Below are 23,660 nucleotides of genomic sequence, written 5' to 3'. Positions count from 1 at the left end.
TATGGAGTGTTGCACCAACTCTAGTATGGAGTGTTGCACCAACTCTAGTATGGAGTGTTGCACCAACTCTAGTATGGAGTGTTGCACCATCACTAGTATGGAGTGTTGCACCATCACTAGTATGGAGTGTTGCACCATCACTAGTATGGAGTGTTGCACCAACTCTAGTATGGAGTGTTGCACCAACTCTAGTATGGAGTGTTGCACCAACTCTAGTATGGAGTGTTGCATCATCACTAGTATGGAGTGTTGCACCATCACTCGTATGGAGTGTTGCACCAACTCTAGTATGGAGTGTTGCACCAACTCTAGTATGGAGTGTTGCACCATCACTAGTATGGAGTGTTGCACCATCACTAGTATGGAGTGTTGCACCATCACTAGTATGGAGTGTTGCACCAACTCTAGTATGGAGTTTTGCACCATCACTAGTATGGAGTGTTGCACCATCACTAGAATGGAGTGTTGCACCATCACTAGTATGGAGTGTTGCACCATCACTAGTATGGAGTGTTGCACCATCACTAGTATGGAGTGTTGCACCAATGCTAGTATGGAGTGTTGCACCAACTCTAGTATGGAGTGTTGCACCATCACTAGTATGGAGTGTTGCACCATCACTAGTATGGAGTGTTGCACCAAATACAGTATGGAGTGTTGCACCATCACTAGTATACAGAGTTGCACCATCACTAGTATGGAGTGTTGCACCAACTCTAGTATGGAGTGTTGCACAATCACTAGTATGGAGTGTTGCACCATCACTTTGAGGAGTGTTGCACCATCGTTAGTATGGAATGTTGCACCATCACTAGTATGGATTGTTGCACCAACCCTAGTATGGAGTGTTGCACCAATTCTAGTATGGAGTGTTACACCATCTCTAGTATGGAGTGTAGCTCCATCACTAGTATGGAGTGTTGAAACAACTCTATTATGGAGTGTTGCACCATCACTAGTATGGAGTGTTGCACAAACTCTATTATGGAGTGTTGCACCAACTCTAGTATGGAGTGTTGCACAATCACAAGTATGGAGTTTTGCACCATCACTAGTATGGAGTGATGCACCATCACTAGTATGGAGTGTTGCACCAACTCTAGTATGGAGTGTTGCACCAACTCTAGTATGGTGTGTTGCTAAATCACTAGTATGGAGTGTTGCACAATCTCGAGTATGGACTTTTGCCCCATCTCCAGTATGGAGTGTTGCACCAACTCTAGTATAAAGTGTTGCACCATCACTAGTATGGAGTGTTTCACCATCACTAGTATGGAGTGTTGCACCATCACTAGAATGGAGTGTTGCACCATCACTTGTATGGAGTGTTGCACCATCATTAGTATGGAATGTTGCACCATCACTAGTATGGAGTGTTGCACCAACTCTAGTTTGGAGTGTTGCACCAATTCAAGTATGGAGTGTTACACCATCTCTAGTATGGAGTGTAGCTCCATCACTAGTATGGAGTGTTGAAACAACTCTTGTATGGAGTGTTGCACCATCACTAGTATGGAGTGTTGCACCAACTCTAGTAGGAGTGCTGCACCATCACTAGTATGGAGTGTTGCACCAACACTAGTATGGAGTGTTGCACCAATTCTAGTATGGAGTGTTGTACCAACTCTAGTATGGAGTGTTGCACCAACTCTAGTATGGAGTGTTGCACCAACTGTAGTATGGAGTGTTGCACCATCACTAGTATGGATAGTTGCACCATCTCTAGTTTGGAGTCTTGCACCAACTCTAGTATGGAGTGTTGCACCATCACTAGTATGGAGTGTTGCACCATCACTAGTATAGAGTGTTGCACCAACTCTAGTATGGAGTGTTGCACCAACTCTCGTACGGAGTGTTGCATCATCACTAGTATGGAGTGATGCAGCATCACTCGTATGGAGTGTTGCACCAACTCTATTATGGAGTGTTGCACCAACTCTAGTATGGAGTGTTACACCATCACTAGTATGGAGTTTTGCACCATCACTAGTATGGAGTGTTGCACCATCACTAGTATTGAGTGTTGGACCAACTCTAGTATGGAGTTTTACAGCATCACTTGTATGGAGTGTTGCACCATCACTAATATGGAGTGTTGAACCATCACTAGTATGGAGTGTTGCACCATCACTAGTATGGAGTGTTGCACCATCACTAGTATGGAGTGTTGCACCATCACTAGTATGGAGTGTTGAAACAACTCTATTATGGAGTGTTGCACCATCACTAGTATGGAGTGTTGCACCAACTCTAGTAGGAGTGTTGCACCATCACTAGTATGGAGGGTTGCACCAACTCTAGTATGGAGTGTTGCACCATCACTAGTATGGATTGTTGCACCATCTCTAGTTTGGAGTCTTGCACCAACTCTAGTATGGAGTGTTGCAACATCACTAGTATGGAGTGATGCAGCATCACTCGTATGGAGTGTTGCACAAACTCTATTATGGAGTGTTGCACCAACTCTAGTATGGAGTTTTGCACCAACTGTAGTATGGAGTGTTGCACCAACTCTAGTATGGAGTGTTGCACCAACTCTAGTATGGTGTGTTGCTAAATCACTAGTATGGAGTGTTGCACCATCACGAGTATGGAGTTTTGCCCCATCTCCAGTATGGAGTGTTGCACCAACTCTAGTATAAAGTGTTGCACCATCACTAGTATGGAGTGTTTCACCATCACTAGTATGGAGTGTTGCACCATCACTAGTATGGAGTGTTGCACCATCACTTGTATGGAATGTTGCACGATCTCTAGTAAGGAGTTGCACTTTCACTAGTATGGAGTGTTGCAACAACTCTAGTATGGAGTGTTGCACCAACTCTAGTATGGAGTGTTGCACCATCACTAGTATGGAGTGTTGCTCCATCACTAGTATGGAGTGTTGCACCAACTCTAGTATGGAGTGTTGCACCAACTCCAGTATGGAGTGTTGCACCAACTCTAGTATGGAGTGTTGCAGCAACTCTAGTATGGAGTGTTGCACCATCACTAGTATGGAGTGTTGCACCATCCTCTAGTATGGAGTGTTGCACCAACTCATAGTATGGAGTGTTGCACCAACTCTAGTATGGAGTGTTGCACCATCACTAGTATGGAGTGTTGCACCAACTCTAGTATGGAGTGTTGCACCATTACAAGTATGGAGTGTTACACAATCACTAATATGGAGTGTTGCACCAACTGTAGTATGGAGTGTTGCACCATCACTAGTATGGATTGTTGCACCATCTCTAGTTTGGAGTCTTGCACCAACTCTAGTATGGAGTGTTGCACCAACTCTAGTACGGAGTGTTGCATCATCACTAGTATGGAGTGATGCACCATCACTCGTATGGAGTGTTGCACCAACTCTATTATGGAGTGTTGCACCAACTCTAGTATGGAGTGTTACACCATCACTAGTATGGAGTTTTGCACCATCACTAGTATGGAGTGTTGCACCATCACTAGTATTGAGTGTTGGACCAACTCTAGTATGGAGTTTTACAGCATCACTTGTATGGAGAGTTGCACCATCACTAATATGGAGTGTTGAACCATCACTAGTATGGAGTGTTGCACCATCACTAGTATGGAGTGTTGCACCATCACTAGTATGGAGTGTTGCACCATCACTAGTATGGAGTGTTGCACCAACTCTAGTATGGAGTGTTGCACCATCACTAGTATGGAGTGTTGCACCAACTCTAGTATGGAGTGTTGCACCAACTCAATATGGAGTGTTGCACCATCACTAGTATGGAGTGTTGCACCAAGTCTAGTATGGAGTGTTGCACCATCACTAGTATGGATTGTTGCACCATCACTAGTATGGAGTGTTGCACCAACTCTAGTATGGAGTGTTGCAACATCACTAGTATGGAGTGTTGCACCATCACTAGTATGGAATGTTGCTCCATCACTAGTATGGAGTGTTGCACCATCACTAGTATGGAGTGTTGCAGCCAATCTAGTATGGAGTGTTGCACCATCACAAGTATGGAGTGTTGCACCAACTCTAGTATGGAGTGTTGCACCTTCACTAGTATGGAGTGTTGCAACATCACTAGTATGGAGTGTTGCACCAACTCTAGTATGGAGTGTTTGCACCAACCTAGTATGGAGGTTGGCACCATCATTAGTATGGAGTGTTGCACCAATCACTAGTATGGAGTGTTCACCACTCTAGTATGGAGGTTGCACCATCACTAGTATGGAGCGTTGCACACACTCTTGTATGGAGTGTTGCACAACTCTTGTAGGAGTGTTGCACCATCACTAGTATGGAGTGTTGCACCATCACTAGTATGGAGTGTTGCACCAACTCTAGTATGGAGTGTTGCACCAACTCTAGTATGGAGTGTTGCACCATCACTAGTATGGAGTGTTGCACCATCACTAGTATGGAGTGTTGCACCATCACTTGTATGGAGTGTTGCACCAAATCTAGTATGGAGTGTTGCACCATCACTAGTATGGAGTGTTGCACCAACTCTAGTATGGAGTGTTGCACCATCACTAGTATGGAGTGTTGCACCATCACTAGTATGGAGTGTTGCACCAACTCTAGTATGGAGTGTTGCACCAACTCTAGTATGGAGTGTTGCACCAACTCTAGTATGGAGTGTTGCACCATCTCTAGTATGGACTGCTGCACCATCACTAGTATGGAGTGTTGCACCATCACTAGTATGGAGTGTTGCACCAACTCTAGTATGGAGTGTTGCACCAACTCTAGTATGGAGTGTTGCACCATCTCTAGTATGGAGTGTTGCACCATCACTAGTATGGAGTGATGCACCATCACTCGTATGGAGTGTTGCACCAACTCTATTATGGAGTGTTGCACCAACTCTAGTATGGAGTGTTACACCATCACTAGTATGGAGTTTTGCACCATCACTAGTATGGAGTGTTGCACCATCACTAGTATTCAGTGTTGGACCAACTCTAGTATGGAGTTTTACAGCATCACTTGTATGGAGTGTTGCACCATCACTAATATGGAGTGTTGAACCATCACTAGTATGGAGTGTTGCACCATCACTAGTATGGAGTGTTGCACCATCACTAGTATGGAGTGTTGCACCATCACTAGTATGGAGTGTTGCACCAACTCTAGTATGGAGTGTTGCCCCATCACTAGTATGGAGTGTTGCACCAACTCTAGTATGGAGTGTTGCACCAACTCAATATGGAGTGTTGCACCAACACTAGTTTGGAGTTTTGTCCCAACTCTGGAATGGAGTGTAGCACCAACTCTAGTGTGGAGTGTTGCACCATCACTAGTATGGAGTGTTGCACCAACACTAGTATGGAGTGTTGCACCATCACTAGTATGGAGTGTTGCACCATCACTAGTATGGAGTGTTGCACCAACTCTAGTATGGAGTGTTGCACCAACTCTAGTATGGAGTGTTGCACCATCACTAGTATGGAGTGTTGCACCATCACTAGTATGGAGTGTTGCACCAACTCTAGTATGGAGTGTTGCACCAACACTAGTATGGAGTGTTGCACCATCACTAGTATGGAGTGTTGCACCATCACTAGTATGGAGTGTTGCACAAACTCTATTATGGAGTGTTGCACCAACTCTAGTATGGAGTGTTGCACAATCACAAGTATGGAGTTTTGCACCATCACTAGTATGGAGTGTTGCACCATCACAAGTATGGAGTGTTGCACCAACTCTAGTATGGAGTGTTGCACCAACTCTAGTATGGTGTGTTGCTAAATCACTAGTATGGAGTGTTGCACAATCACGAGTAAGGACTTTTGCCCCATCTCCAGTATGGAGTGTTGCACCAACTCTAGTATAAAGTGTTGCACCATCACTAGTATGGAGTGTTTCACCATCACTAGTATGGAGTGTTGCACCTTCACTAGAATGGAGTGTTGCACCATCACTTGTATGGAGTGTTGCACCATCATTAGTATGGAATGTTGCACCATCACTAGTATGGAGTGTTGCACCAACTCTAGTTTGGAGTGTTGCATCAATTCAAGTATGGAGTGTTACACCATCTCTAGTATGGAGTGTAGCTCCATCACTAGTATGGAGTGTTGAAACAACTCTTGTATGGAGTGTTGCACCATCACTAGTATGGAGTGTTGCACCAACTCTAGTAGGAGTGTTGCACCATCACTAGTATGGAGTGTTGCACCAACACTAGTATGGAGTGTTGCACCAATTCTAGTATGGAGTGTTGTACCAACTCTAGTATGGAGTGTTGCACCAACTCTAGTATGGAGTGTTGCACCAACTGTAGTATGGAGTGTTGCACCATCACTAGTATGGCTTGTTGCACCATCTCTAGTTTGGAGTCTTGCACCAACTCTAGTATGGAGTGTTGCACCATCACTAGTATGGAGTGTTGCACCATCCCTAGTATAGAGTGTTGCACCAACTCTAGTATGTAGTGTTGCACCAACTCTCGTACGGAGTGTTGCATCATCACTAGTATGGAGTGATGCAGCATCACTCGTATGGAGTGTTGCACCAACTCTATTATGGAGTGTTGCACCAACTCTAGTATGGAGTGTTACACCATCACTAGTATGGAGTTTTGCACCATCACTAGTATGGAGTGTTGCACCATCACTAGTATTGAGTGTTGGACCAACTCTAGTATGGAGTTTTACAGCATCACTTGTATGGAGTGTTGCACCATCACTAATATGGAGTGTTGAACCATCACTAGTATGGAGTGTTGCACCATCACTAGTATGGAGTGTTGCACCATCACTAGTATGGAGTGTTGCACCATCACTAGTATGGAGTTTGAAACCAACTCTAGTATGGAATGTTGCACCATCACTAGTATAGAGTGTTGCCCATTCACTAGTATGAAGTGCTGCACCAACTCTAGTATGGAGTGTTGCACCAACTCTAGTATGGAGTGTTGCACCAACTCTAGTATGGAGTGTTTGCTCCATCACTTGTATGGAGTTTTGCACCATCACTAGTATGGAGTGTTGCACCATCACTAGTATGGAGTGTTGCACCAGCACTAGTATGGAGTGTTGCACCAACTCTAGTATGGAGTGTTGCACCATCACTAGGATGGAATGTTGTACCATCAAAAGTATGGAGTGTTGCACCATCACTAGTATGGAGTGTTGCACCATCACTAGTATTGAGCGTTGCACCAACTCTAGTATGGAGTGCTGCATCAACTCTATTATGGAGTGTTGAAGAATCACTAGTATGGAGTGTTGCAACATCACTAGTATGGAGTGCTGCACCATCACTAGTATGGAGTGTTGCACCAACTCTAGTATGGAGTGTTTCACCATCACTAGTATGGAGTTTTGCACCATCACTAGTATGGAGTGTTGCACCATCACTAGTATGGAGTGTTGCACCAACTCTAGTATGGAGTGTTGCTCCATCACTAGGATCGAGTGTTGCACCATCACTAGTATGGAGTGTTGCACCATCACTAGTATGGAGTGTTGCACCAACTCTAGTATGGAGTGTTGCACCATCACTAGTATGGAGTGTTGCACCAACACTAGTATGGAGTGTTGCACCATCACTAGTATGGAGTGTTGCACCAACTCTAGTATGGAGTGTTGCACCATCACTAGTATGGAGTGTTGCACCATCACTAGTATGGAGTGTTGCACCAACTCTAGTATGGAGTGTTGCACCATCACTAGTATGGAGTGTTGCACCATCACTAGTATGGAGTGTTGGACCAAATCTAGTATGGAGTGTTGCACCAACTCTAGTATGGAGTGTTGCACCATCACTAGTATGGAGTGTTGCACCATCACTAGTATGGAGTGTTGCACCATCACTAGTATGGAGTGTTGCACCATCACTAGTATGAAGTGCGGCACCTTCACTAGTATGGAATGTTACACCATCACTTGTACGGATTGTTGCACCATCACTAGTATGGAGTTTCGCACCATCACTAGTATGGAGTGTTGCCCCAACTCTAGTATGGAGTGTTGCACCATCACTAGTATGGAGTGTTGCACCAACTCTAGTATGGAGTGTTGCACCATCACTAGTATGGAGTGTTGCACCAACTCTAGTATGGAGTGTTGCACCATCTCTAGTATGGAGTGTTGCACCAACTCTAGTATGGAGTGTTGCACCATCACTAGTATGGAGTGTTGCACCATCTCTAGTATGGAGTGTTGCACCATCACTAGTATGGAGTGTTGCACCATCACTAGTATGGAGTGTTGCACCATCACTAGTATGGAGTGTTGCACCATCTCTAGTATGGAGTGTTGCACCATCTCTAGTATGGAGTGTTGCACCATCACTAGTATGGATTGTTGCACCATCTCTAGTATGGAGTGTGGCTCCAATTCTGGTATGGAGTGTTGCACCATCACTAGTATGGAGTGTTGCACCATTACTCGTATTGTGTGTTGCACCAACTCTAGTATGGAGTGTTGCACCATCTCTAGATCGGAGTGTTGCACCATCACTATATGGAGTGTTCACCATCACTAGTATGGAGTGTTTGCAACCAACTCTAGTATGGAGTGTTGCACCAACTTAGTATGGAGTTTTGAACCATCACTAGTATAGAGTGTTGCACCATCACTAGTATGGAGTGTTGCACCATCACTAGAATGGAGTGTTGCACCAACTCTAGTATGGAGTGTTGCACCATCACTAGTATGGAGTGTTGCACCATCACTAGTATGGAGTGTTGCACCATCACTAGTATGGAGTGTTGCACCATCACTAATATGGAGTGTTGCACCATGACAAGTATGGAGTGTTGCACCATCACTAGTATGGTTGTTGCACCGTCACTAATATGGAGTGTTGCACTCACTCTAGTATGGAGTGTTGCACCATCACTAGTATGGAGTGTTGCACCAACTCTAGTATGGAGTGTTGCACCATCACTAGTATGGAGTGTTGCACCATCACTAGTATGGAGTGTTGCACCAACTCTAGTATGGAGTGTTGCACCATCACTAGTATGGAGTGTTGCACCATCACTAGTATGGAGTGTTGCACCAACTCTAGTATGGAGTGTTGCACCAACTCTAGTATGGAGTGTTGCACCATCACTAGTATGGAGTGTTGCACCAACTCTAGTATGGAGTGTTGCACCATCACTAGTATGGAGTGTTGCACCAACTCTAGTATGGAGTGTTGCACCAACACTAGTATGGAGTGTTGCACCAACTCTAGTATGGAGTGTTGCACCATCACTAGTATGGAGTGTTGCACCATCACTAGTATGGAGTGTTGCACCAACTCTAGTATGGAGTGTTGCACCAACTCTAGTATGGAGTGTTGCACCAACACTAGTATGGAGTTTTGCACCATCACCAGCATGGAGTGTTGCACCATCACTAGTATGGAGTGTTGCTCCATCACTAGTATGGAGTGTTGCACCATCACTTGTATGGAGTGTTGCACCATCACTAGTATGGAGTGTTGCACCATCACTAGTATGGAGTGTTGCACCATCACTAGTATGGAGTGTTGCACCATCTCTAGTATGGAGTGTTGCACCATCACTAGTATGGAGTGTTGCACCAACTCTAGTATGGAGTGTTGCACCATCACTAGTATGGAGTGTTGCACCAACTCTAGTATGGAGTGTTGCACCATCACTAGTATGGAGTGTTGCACCATCACTAGTATGGAGTGTTGCACCAACTCTAGTATGGAGTGTTGCACCAACTATATTATGGAGTGTTGCACCATCACTAGTATGGAGTGTTGCACCAACTCTAGTATGGAGTGTTGCACCAATTCAAGTATGGAGTGTTGCACCATCACTAGTATGGAGTGTTGCACCATCACTAGTATGGAGTGTTGCACCAACTCTAGTATGGAGTGTTGCACCATCACTAGTATGGAGTGTTGCACCAACTCAAGTATGGAGTGTTGCACCATCACTAGTATGGAGTGTTGCACCATCACTAGTATGGAGTGTTGCACCAACTCTAGTATGGAGTGTTGCACCATCACTAGTATGGAGTGTTGCACCATCACTAGTATGGAGTGTTGCACCATCACTAGTATGGAGTGTTGCACCATCACTAGTATGGAGTGTTGCACCAACTCTAGTATGGAGTGTTGCACCATCACTAGTATGGAGTGTTGCACCATCACTAGTATGGAGTGTTGCACCATCACTAGTATGGAGTGTTGCACCATCACTAGTATGGAGTGTTGCACCAACTCTTGTATGGAGTGTTGCACCAACTCTAGTATGGAGTGTTGCACCATCACTAGTATGGAGTGCTGCACCATCACTAGTATGGAGTGTTGCACGATCACTAGTATGGTGTGTTGCACCATCGCTAGTATGGAGTGTTGCACCAACTCTAGTATGGAGTGTTGCACCAACTCTAGTATGGAGTGTTGCACCAACTCTAGTATGGAGTGTTGCACCAACTCTAGTATGGAGTGTTGCACCATCACTAGTATGGAGTGTTGCACCAACTCTAGTATGGAGTGTTGCACCATCACTAGTATGGAGTGTTGCACCATCACTAGTATGGAGTGTTGCACCATCACTAGTATGGAGTGTTGCACCATCACTAGTATGGAGTGTTGCACCATCTCTAGTATGGAGTGTTGCACCAACTCTAGTATGGAGTGTTGCACCATCACTAGTATGGAGTGTTGCACCATCTCTAGTATGGAGTGTTGCACCATCACTAGTATGGAGTGTTGCACCAACTCTAGTATGGAGTGTTGCACCATCACTAGTATGGAGTGTTGCACCATCACTAGTATGGAGTGTTGCACCATCACTAGTATGGAGTGTTGCACCATCACTAGTATGGAGTGTTGCACCAACACTAGTATGGAGTGTTGCACCAACTCTAGTATGGAGTGTTGCACCATCACTAGTATGGAGTGTTGCACCAACTCTAGTATGGAGTGTTGCACCATCTCTAGTATGGAGTGTTGCTCCATCACTAGTATGGAGTGTTGCACCAACTCTAGTATGGAGTGTTGCACCATCACTAGTATGGAGTGTTGCACCATCACTAGTATGGAGTGTTGCACCATCACTAGTATGGAGTGTTGCACCATCACTAGTATGGAGTGTTGCACCATCACTAGTATGGAGTGTTGCACCAACTCTAGTATGGAGTGTTGCACCAACTCTAGTATGGAGTGTTGCACCATCTCTAGTATGGAGTGTTGCACCATCACTAGTATGGAGTGTTGCACCATCACTAGTATGGAGTGTTGCACCATCACTAGTATGGAGTGTTGCACCAACTCTAGTATGGAGTGTTGCACCATCACTAGTATGAATGTTGCACCATCACTAGTATGGAGTGTTGCACCAACTCTAGTATGGAGTGTTGCACCAACACTAGTATGGAGTGTTGCACCAACTCTAGTATGGAGTGTTGCACCATCACTAGTATGGAGTGTTGCACCAACTCTAGTATGGAGTGTTGCACCAACTCTAGTATGGAGTGTTGCACCATCACTAGTATGGAGTGTTGCACCAACACTAGTATGAGTGTTGCACGATGACTAGTATGGAGTGTTGCACCATCACTAGTATGGAGTGTTGCACCATCACTAGTATGGAGTGTTGCACCATCACTAGTATGGAGTGTTGCACCTTCACTAGTATGGAGTGTTGCACCATCACTAGTATGGAGTGTTGCACCATCACTAGTATGGAGTGTTGCACCAACACTAGTATGGAGTGTTGCACCATCACTATTATGGAGTGTTGCTCCATCACTAGTATGGAGTGTTGCACCATCACTAGTATGGAGTGTTGCACCATCACTAGTATGGAGTGCTGCACCAACACTAGTATGGAGTGTTGCACCATCACTAGTATGGAGTGTTGCACCATCACTAGTATGGAGTGTTGCACCATCACTAGTATGGAGTGTTGCACCAACTCTAGTATGGAGTGTTGCACCATCTCTAGTATGGAGTGTTGCACCATCACAAGTATGGAGTGTTGCACCATCACTAGTATGGAGTGTTGCACCAACTCTAGTATGGAGTGTTGCACCATCACTAGTATGGAGTGTTGCACCATCACTAGTATGGAGTGTTGCACCAACTCTAGTATGGAGTGTTGCACCATCACTAGTATGGAGTGTTGCACCATCACTAGTATGGAGTGTTGCACCAACTCTAGTATGGAGTGTTGCACCATCACTAGTATGGAGTGTTGCACCATCACTAGTATGGAGAGTTGCACCATCACTAGTATGGAGTGTTGCACCATCACTAGTATGGAGTGTTGCACCAACTCTAGTATGGAGTGTTGCACCATCTCTAGTATGGAGTGTTGCACCATCACTAGTATGGAGTGTTGCACCATCACTAGTATGGAGTGTTGCACCATCACTAGTATGGAGTGTTGCACCCTCACTAGTATGGAGTGTTGCACCATCACTAGTATGGAGTGTTGCACCATCACTAGTATGGAGTGTTGCACCAACTCTAGTATGGAGATTTGCACCATCACTAGTATGGAGTGTTGCACCATCACTAGTATGGAGCGTTGCACCAACTCTAGTATGGAGTGTTGCACCAACTCTAGAAAGGAGTGTTGCACCAATCTAGTATGGAGTGTTGCACCATCACTAGTATGGAGTGTTGCACCATCACTAGTATGGAGTGTTGCACCAAATCTAGTATGGAGTGTTGCACCATCACTAGAATGGAGTGTTGCACCAATTTTAGTATGGAGTGTTGCACCATCTCTAGTATGGAGTGTGCACCATCACTAGTATGGAGTGTTTCTCCATCACTAGTATGGAGTGTTGCACCATCACTGGTATGGAGTGTTGCACCAACTCTACTATGGAGTTCTGCACCATCTCTAGTATGGACTGCTGCACCATCACTAGTATGGAGTGATGCACCATCACTAGTATGGAGTGTTGCACCATCTCTAGTATGCAGTGTTGCACCATCACTAGTATGCAGCGTTGCACCATCACTAGTATGGAGTGTTGCACCATCAATAGTATGGAGTGTTGCACCAACTCTAGTATGGAGTGTTGCACCATCACAAGTATGGAGTGTTGCACCATCAATAGTATGGAGTGTTGCACCAACTCCAGTATGGAGTGTTGCACCAACTCTAGTATGGAGTGTTGCACCATCACTAGTATGGAGTGTTGCACCAACTCTAGTATGGAGTGTTGCACCATCACTAGTATGGAGTGTTAGACCAACTCTATTATGGAGTGTTGCACCATCTCTAGTATGGAGAGTTGCACCATCACTAGTATGGAGTGTTGCACCAACTCTATTATGGAGAGTTGCACCAATTCAAGTATGGAGTGTTGCACCATCACTAGTATGGAGTGTTGCACCTTCACTAGTATGGAGTGTTGCACCAACTCTAGTATGGAGTGTTGCACCAACTGTAGTATGGAGTGTTGCACCATCACTAGTATGGAGTGTTGCACCAACTCTAGGATGGAGTGTTGCACCATCACTAGTATGGAGTGTTGCACCATCACTAGTATGGAGTGTTGCACCATCACTAGTATGGAGTGTTGCACCATCACTAGTATGGAGTGTTGCACCAACACTAGTATGGAGTGTTGCACCATCACTAGGATGGAGTGTTGCACCATCACTAGTATGGAGTGTTGCACCATCACTAGTATGGAGTGTTGCACCATCTCTAGTATGGAGTGTTGCACCATCACTAGTATGGAGTGTTGCACCATTACTAGTATGGAGTGTTGCACCATCACTAGTATGGAGTGTTGCACCAACTCTAGTATGGAGTGTTGCACCAACTCTAGTATGGAGTGTTGCACCAATTCAAGTATGGAGTGTTGCACCATCAGTAGTATGGAGTGTTGCACCAACTCTAGTATGGAGTGTTGCACCATCACTAGTATGGAGTGTAGCACCATCACTAGTATGGAGTGTTGCACCATCACTAGTATGGAGTGTTGCACCATCACTAGTATGGAGTGTTGCACCATCACTAGTATGGAGTGTTGCACCAGCTTTAGTATGGAGTGTTGCACCACTCTAGTATGGAGTGTTGCCACCATCACTAGTAGGAGTGTTGCACATCCCAGTATGGAGTGTTGCACCATCACTAGTATGGAGTGTTGCACCAACTCTAGTTGGAGTGTTGCACCATCACTAGTATGGAGTTTTGTGCCATCACTACTATGGAGTGTTGCACCATTTCTAGTATGGAGTGTTGCACCATCACTAGTATGGAGTGTGCACATCACCGAGTATGGAGTGTTGCACCATCACTAGTATGGAGTGTTGCACCAACTCTAGTATGGAGTGTATGCACATCACTAGTATGGAGTGTTGCACCATACTAGTATGGAGTGATGCACCAACACTAGTATGAGTGTTGCACCAACACTAGTATGGAGTGTTGCACAACTCTAGTATGGAGTGTTGCACCATCACTAGTATGGACTGTTGCACCAGCACTTGAATGGAGTGTTGCCCCAACTCTAGTATGGAGTGTTGCTCCAACTCTAGTATGGAGTGTTGCACCAACACAAGTATGGAGTGTTGCACCATCACTAGTATGGAGTGTTGCACCAACTCTAGTATGGAGTGTTGCACCAACTCTAGTATGGAGTGTTGCACCATCACCAGTATGCGTGTTGCACCAATCACAGTATGGAGTGTTGCACCATCACTACTGTGGAGTGTTGCACCATCACTAGTATGGAGATTTGCACCAACTCTAGTATGGAGTGTTGGACCATCACTAGTATGGAGTGTTGCACCAACATTAGTATGGAGTGTTGCACCATCACTAGTATGGAGTGCTGCACCAACTCTGGTATGGAGTGTTGCACCAACTCTAGTATGGAGTGTTGCACCAACTCTAGTATGGAGTGTTGCACCAACACTAGTATGGAGTGTTGCACCATCACTAGTATGGAGTGTTGCACCAACTCTAGTATGGAGTGTTGCACCAACTCTAGTATGGAGTGTTGCACCATCACTAGTATGGAGTGTTGCACCATCACTAGTATGGAGTGTTGCACCATCTCTAGTATGGAGTGTTGCACCATCACTAGTATGGAGTGTTGCACATCACTAGTATGGAGTGTTGCACCATCACTAGTATGGAGTGTTGCACCATCACTAGTATGGAGTGTTGCACCATCACTAGTATGGAGTGTTGCACCATCACTAGTATGGAGTGTTGCACCATCTCTAGTATGGAGTGTTGCACCAACTCTAGTATGGAGTGTTGCACCATCACTAGTATGGAGTGTTGCACCATCACTAGTATGGAGTGTTGCACCAACTCTAGTATGGAGTGTTGCACCATCACTAGTATGGAGTGTTGCACCAACTCAGGTATGGAGTGTTGCACCATCTCTAGTATGGAGTGTTGCACTAACTCTAGTATGGAGTGTGCACCATCATTGTATGAGTGTTGCACCATCACTAGTAGGGAGTGTTGCACCATCACATATGGAGTGTTGCACCATCACTAGTATGGAGCGTGCACCAGCTCTAGTATGGAGTGTTGCACCAAATCTTGTATGGAGTGTTGCACCATCACTAGTATAGAGTGTTGCACCATCACTAGTATGGAGTGTTGCACCAACTCTAGTATGGAGTGTTGCACCAACTCTAGTATGGAGTGTTGCACCAAATCTAGTATGGAGTGTTGCACCAGCACTAGTATGGAGTGTTGCACCAACTCTAGTATGGAGTGTTGCACCAACTCTAGTATGGAGTGTTGAACCATCACTAGTATGGAGTGTTGCACCATCACTAGTATGGAGTGTTCCACAAACACTAGTATGGAGTGTTGCACCAATTCTAGTATGGAGTGTTGCACCAACTCTAGTATGGAGTGTTGCACCATCACTAGTATGGAGTGTTGCACCATCACTAGTATGGAGTGTTGCACCAACACTAGTATGGAGTGTTGCACCATCACTAGTATGGAGTGTTGCACCAACTCTAGTATGAGTGTTGCACCATCACTAGTATGGAGTGTTGCACCAACACTAGTATGGAGTGTTGCACCAAATCAATATGGAGTGTTGCACCAACACTAGTATGTAGTTTTGCACCAACTCTAGTATGGAGTGTATCACCAACTCTAGTGTGGAGTATTGCACCATCACTAGCATGGAGTGTTGCTCCATCACTAGTATGGAGTGTTGCACCATCACTAGTATGGAATGTAGCACCATCACTAGTATGGAGTGTTGCAACAACTCTAGTATGGAGTGTTGCACCATCACTAGTATGGAGTGTAGCACCATCACTAGTATGGAGTGTTGCAACAACTCTAGTATGGAGTGTTGCACCATCACTAGTATGGAGTGTTGCACCAACTCTAGTATGGAGTGTTGCACCAACTCTAGTATGGAGTGTTGCACCATCACTAGTATGGAGTGTTGCACCATCTCGAGTATGGAGCGTGGAAACACCTTAAGTATGGAGTGTTGCACCATCACAAGTATGGAGTGTTGCACCATCACTAGTATGGAGTGTTGCACCAACTCTAGTATGGAGTGTTGCACCATCACTAGTATGGAGTGTTGCACCATCACTAGTATGGAGTGTTGCACCATCACTAGTATGGAGTGTTGCACCATCTCTAGTATGGAGTGTTGCACCAACTCTAGTATGGAGTGTTGCACCAACACTAGTATGGAGTGTTGCACCATCACTAGTATGGAGTGTTGCACCATCTCTAGTATGGAGTGTTGCACCAACTCTAGTATGGAGTGTTGCACCAACTCTAGTATGGAGTGTTGCTCCATCTCTAGTATGGAGTGTTGCACCATCACAAGTATGGAGTGTTGCACCAACACTAGTATGGAGTGTTGCACCATCACTAGTATGGAGTGTTGCACCATCACTAGTATGGAGTGTTGCACCAACACTAGTATGGAGTGTTGCACCAACTCTAGTATGGAGTGTTGCACCATCACTATTATGGAGTGTTGCACATCACTAGTATGGAGTGTTGCACCATCACTAGTAAGGAGTGTTGCACTAACTCTAGTATGGAGTGTTGCACCATCACTAGTATGGAGTGTTGCACCAACACTAGTATGGAGTGTTGCACCATCACTAGTATGGAGTGTTGCACCATCACTAGTATGGAGTGTTGCACCATCACTAGTATGGAGTGTTGCACCATCACTAGTATGGAGTGTTGCACCATCACTCGTATGGAGTGTTGCACCATCACTAGTATGGAGTGTTGCACCAACTCAAGTATGGAGTGCAGCTCCATCACTAGTATGGAGTGTTGCACCAAATCTAGTATGGAGTGTTGCACCATCACTAGTATGGAGTGTTGCACCATCACTAGTATGGAGTGTTGCACCAACACTAGTATGGAGTGTTGCACCATCTCTAGTATGGAGTGTTGCACCAACTCTAGTATGGAGTGTTGCACCATCACTAGTATGGAGTGTTGCACCATCACTAGTATGGAGTGTTGCACCAACTCTAGTATGGAGTGTTGCACCAACTCAAGTATGGAGTGTTGCACCAACTCTAGTATGGAGTGTTGCACAGTCACTAGTATGGAGTGTTGCACCATCACTAGTATGGAGTGTTGCACCAACTCTAGTATGGAGTGTTGCACCATCACTAGTATGGAGTGTTGCACCATCACTAGTATGGAGTGTTGCACCATCACTAGTATGGAGTGTTGCACCATCACTAGTATGGAGTGTTGCACCATCACTAGTATGGAGTGTTGCACCAACTCTAGTATGGAGTGTTGCACCAACTCTAGTATGGAGTGTTGCACCAACACTAGTATGGAGTGTTGCACCATCACTAGTATGGAGTGTTGCACCATCTCTAGTATGGAGTGTTGCACCAACTCTAGTATGGAGTGTTGCACCAACTCTAGTATGGAGTGTTGCACCATCACTAGTATGGAGTGTTGCACCAACTCTAGTATGGAGTGTTGCACCATCACTAGTATGGAGTGTTGCACCATCTCTAGTATGGAGTGTTGCACCATCACTAGTATGGAGTGTTGCACCAACACTAGTATGGAGTGTTGCACCATCACTAGTATGGAGTGTTGCACCAACACTAGTATGGAGTGTTGCACCATCACTAGTATGGAGTGTTGCACCATCACTAGTATGGAGTGTTGCACCATCACTAGTATGGAGTGTTGCACCATCACTAGTATGGAGTGTTGCACCAACTCTAGTATGGAGTGTTGCACCAACTCTAGTATGGAGTGTTGCACCATCACTAGTATGGAGTGTTGCACCAACACTAGTATGGAGTGTTGCACCATCACTAGTATGGAGTGTTGCACCAAATTTAGTATGGAGTGTTGCACCATCACTAGGATGAATTGTTGCACCATCACTAGTATGGAGTGTTGCACCATCACTAGTATGGAGTGTTGCACCATCACTAGTATGGAGCGTTGCACCACCAGTAGCATAGAGTGTTGCTCCAAGTCTAGTAGGAGTGTTGCACCATCACTAGTATGGAGTGTTGCACCATCACTAGTATGGAGTGTTGCACCAACTCTAGTATGGAGTGTTGCACCATCACTAATATGGAGTGTTGCACCAATCACTAGTATGGAGTGTTCACCATCACTATGTATGGAGTGTTTGCAACCATCACTAGTATGGAGTGTTGCACCATCACTAGTATGGAGTGTTGCACCATCACTAGTATGGAGTGTTGCAACCATCACTATATGGAGTGTTGCACATCACTAGTATAGGAGTGTTGCACCATCACTAGTATGGAGTGTTGCACCATCACTAGTATGCAGTGTTGCACCAACTCTAGTATGGAGTGTTGCACCACCACGAGTATGGAGTGTTGCACCATCACGAGTATGGAGTGTTGCACCAACTCTAGTATGGAGTGTTGCACCATCACTAGTATGGAGTGTTGCACCATCACTAGTATGGAGTGTTGCACCAACTCTAGTATGGAGTGTTGCACCATCACTAGTATGGAGTGTTGCACCATCACTAGTATGGAGTGTTGCACCAACTCTAGTATGGAGTGTTGCACCAACTCTAGTATGGAGTGTTGCACCATCACTAGTATGGAGTGTTGCACCATCACTAGTATGGAGTGTTGCACCATCACTAGTATGGAGTGTTGCACCATCACTAGTATGGAGTGTTGCACCATCTCTAGTATGGAGTGTTGCACCAACTCTAGTATGGAGTGTTGCACCATCACTAGTATGGAGTGTTGCACCATCACTAGTATGGAGTGTTGCACCATCACTAGTATGGAGTGTTGCACCATCTCTAGTATGGAGTGTTGCACCAACTCTAGTATGGAGTGTTGCACCAACTCTAGTATGGAGTGTTGCACCATCACTAGTATGGAGTGTTGCACCAACTCTAGTATGAGTGTTGCACCAGTCAACTAGTAGGAGTGTTGCACCATCACTAGTATGGAGTGTTGCACCATCACTAGTATGGAGTGTTGCACCATCACTAGTATGGAGTGTTGCACTATCACTAGTATGGAGTGTTGCACCAACTCTAGTATGGAGTGTTGCACCATCACTAGTATGGAGAGTTGCACCAATTCTAGTATGGAGTGTTGCACCAATTCAAGTATGGAGTGTTGCACCACTCACTAGTATGAGTGTTGCACCAACTCTAGTATGGAGTGTTGCACCAACTCTAGTATGTGCTGTTGCACCATCTCTAGTATGGAGTGTTGCACCAACTCTAGTATGGAGTTTTGCACCAAACTCTAGTATGGAGGTTTGCACCACTCCTAGTATGGATTGTTGCACCATCACTAGTATGGAGCGTTGCACCAAGTCTAGTATGGAGTGTTGCAACATCTCTAGTATGAAGTGTTGCACAATCACTAGTATGGAGTGTTGCACCATCACTAGTATGGAGTGTTGCACCATCACTAGTATGGAGTGTTGCACCATCACTAGTATGGAGTGTTGCACCATCACTAGTATGGAGTGTTGCACCAACTCTAGTATGGAGTGTTGCACCATCACTAGTATGGAGTGTTGCACCATCACTAGTATGGAGTGTTGCACCATCACTAGTATGGAGTGTTGCACCATCACTAGTATGGAGTGTTGCACCATCACTAGTATGGAGTGTTGCACCAACTCTAGTATGGAGTGTTGCACCAACTCTAGTATGGAGTGTTGCACCAACACTAGTATGGAGTGTTGCACCATCACTAGTATGGAGTGTTGCACCAACACTAGTATGGAGTGTTGCACCAACTCTAGTATGGAGTGTTGCACCAACACTAGTATGGAGTGTTGCACCAACTCTAGTATGGAGTGTTGCACCATCACTAGTATGGAGTGTTGCACCATCACTAGTATGGAGTGTTGCACCATCACTAGTATGGAGTGTTGCACCAACTCTAGTATGGAGTGTTGCACCATCACTAGTATGGAGTGTTGCACCATCACTAGTAAGGAGTGTTGCACCATCACTAGTATGGAGTGTTGCACCATCACTAGTATGGAGTGTTGCACCAACTCTAGTATGGAGTGTTGCACCAACTCTAGTATGGAGTGTTGCACCATCACTAGTATGGAGTGTTGCACCAACTCTAGTATGGAGTGTTGCACCAACTCTAGTATGGAGTGTTGCACCAACTCTAGTATGGAGTGTTGCACCATCACTAGTATGGAGTGTTGCACCATCACTAGTATGGAGTGTTGCACCAACTCTAGTATGGAGTGTTGCACCATCACTAGTATGGAGTGTTGCACCATCACTAGTATGGAGTGTTGCACCATCACTAGTATGGAGTGTTGCACCATCTCTAGTATGGAGTGTTGCACCAACTCTAGTATGGAGTGTTGCACCATCACTAGTATGGAGTGTTGCACCAACTCTAGTATGGAGTGTTGCACAGTCACTAGTATGGAGTGTTGCACCATCAGTAGTGTGGAGTGTTTTGCACCAACCCTAGTATGGAGTGTTGCACCATCACTAGTATGGAGTGTTGCACCACTCTAGTATGGAGTGTTGCACCATCTCTAGTATGGAGTGTTGCACCAACTCTAGTATGGAGTGTTGCACCATCACTAGTATGGAGTGTTGCACCATCACTAGTATGGAGTGTTGCACCACCTCTAGTATGGAGTGTTGCACCATCACTAGTATGGAAAATTGCACCATCGCTAGTATGGAGTGTTGCACCATCACTAGTATGGAGTGTTGCACCATCACTAGTATGGAGTGTTGCACCAACTCTAGTATGGAGTGTTGCACCAACTCTAGTATGGAGTGTTGCACCATCACTAGTATGGAGTGTTGCACCCTCACTAGTATGGAGTGTTGCACCATCACTAGTATGGAGTGTTGCACCAACTCAAGTATGGAGATTTGCACCATCACTAGTTGGAGTGTTGCACCAACTCTAGTATTGAGTTTTGCACCATCACTAGTAGAGAGTGTTGCACCAACTCTAGTATGGAGTGTTGCACGATCACTAATATGGAGTGTTGCACCAACTCTATTACGGAGTGTTGCTCCATCACTAGTATGGAGTGTTGCACAATCACTAGTATGGAGTGTTGCTCCATCACTAGTATGGAGTGTTACACCATCACTAGTATGGAGTGTTGCACCATCTCTAGTATGGAGTGTTGCACCAACTCTAGTATGGAGTGTTGCACCATCACTAGTATGGAGTGTTGCAACATCAAGAGTATGGAGTGTTGCACCAACTCTAGTATGGAGTGTTGCACCAACACAAGTATGGAGTGTTGCACCAACTCTAGTATGGAGTGTTGCACCAACTCTAGTATGGAGAGTTGCACCATCACCAGAATGGAGTGTTGCACCAAATCTAGTATGGAGTGTTGCACCATCACTAGTATGGAGTGTTGCACCATCACTAGTAAGGATTGATGCACCATCACTAGTATGGAGTGTTGCACCAACTCTAGTATGGAGTGTTGTGCCAACTGTAGTATGGACTGTTGAACCAACACTAGTATGGAGTGTTGCACCAGCTCTAGTATGGAGTGTTGAACCAACACTAGTATGGAGTGTTGCACCAAAGCTAGTACGGAGTGTTGAGCAACTCACTAGTATGGAATGTTGCACCAACACTAGTATGGAGTGTTGCACCAAATCTACTATGGAGTGTTGCACCATCACTAGTAAGCAGTGTTGCACCATCACTAGTATGGAGTGTTGCGCCATCACTAGTTTGGAGTGTTGCACCATCACTAGTATAGAGTGTTGCACCAACTCTAGTATGGAGTGTTGCACCAACTCTAGTATGGAGTGTTGCACCATCACTAGTATGGAGTGTTGCACCACTACTAGTATGGAGTGTTGCACCAATTCGAGCATGGAGTGTTGCACCATCACTAGTATAGAGTGCTGCACCATCACTAGTATGGAGTGTTGCTCCCATCACAGTATGGAGTGTTGCACCAACCCTAGTATGGTGTGTTGCACCAACACTTGTATGGAGTGTTGCACCATCACTAGTATGGAGTGTTGCACCAACTCTAGTATGGAGTGTTGCACCATCACTAGTATGGAGTGTTGCACCATCACTAGTATGGAGTGTTGCACAATCTCTAGTATGGAGTGTTGCACCATCACTAGTATGGAGTGTTGCACCAACTCTAGTATGGAGTGTTGCACCATCACTAGTATGGAGTGTTGCACCATCACTAGTATGGAGTGTTGCAGCAACTCTAGTATGGAGTGTTGCACAGTCACTAGTATGGAGTGTTGCACCATCAGTAGTGTGGAGTGTTTTGCACCAACCCTAGTATGAAGGGTTACAGCATCACTAGTATGGAGTGTTGCACCATCACTAGTATGGTGTGTTGCACCACCACTAGTATGGAGTGTTGCACCATCACTAGTATGGAGTGTTGCACCATCACAGTATGGAGTGTTGCACCATCACTAGTATGGAGAGTTGCACCAACTCTAGTATGGAGTGTTGCACCATCTCTTGTATGGAGTGTTGCACCATCGCTAGTATGGAGTGTTGCACCAACTCTAGTATGGAGTGTTGCACCACTCTAGTATGGAGTGTTGCACCAACTCTAGTAAGGAGTGTTGCACCAACACTAGTATGGAGTGTTGCACCATCACTAGTATGGAGTGTTGCACCAACTCTAGTATGGAGTGTTGCACCAACTCTAGTATGGAGTGTTGCACCATCACTAGTATGGAGTGTTGCACCATCACTAGTATGGAGTGTTGCACCAACTCTAGTATGGAGTGTTGCACCATCATAAGTATGGAGTGTTGCACCAACTCTAGTATGGAGTGTTGCACCATCACTAGTATGGAGTGTTGCACCATCACTAGTATGGAGTGTTGCACCAACTCTAGTATGGAGTGTTGCACCAACACTAGTATGGAGTGTTGCACCATCACTAGTATGGAGTGTTGCACCAACTCTAGTATGGAGTGTTGCACCATCACTAGTATGGAGTGTTGCACCATCACTAGTATGGAGTGTTGCACCAACACTAGTATGGAGTGTTGCACCATCACTAGTATGGAGTGTTGCACCATCACTAGTATGGAGTGTTGCACCATCACTAGTATGGAGTGTTGCACCATCACTAGTATGGAGTGTTGCACCATCACTAGTATGGAGTGTTGCACCATCACTAGTATGGAGTGTTGCACCAACACTAGTATGGAGTGTTGCACCATCACTAGTATGGAGTGTTGCACCATCACTAGTATGGAGTGTTGCACCAACACTAGTA

Source organism: Carcharodon carcharias, chromosome 12 (assembly GCF_017639515.1).
Source record: "Carcharodon carcharias isolate sCarCar2 chromosome 12, sCarCar2.pri, whole genome shotgun sequence".
NCBI classification, from domain to species: domain Eukaryota; kingdom Metazoa; phylum Chordata; class Chondrichthyes; order Lamniformes; family Lamnidae; genus Carcharodon; species Carcharodon carcharias.
The sequence above is the reverse complement of the archived record's forward strand: the minus strand, read 5'-3'. Positions refer to the sequence as shown.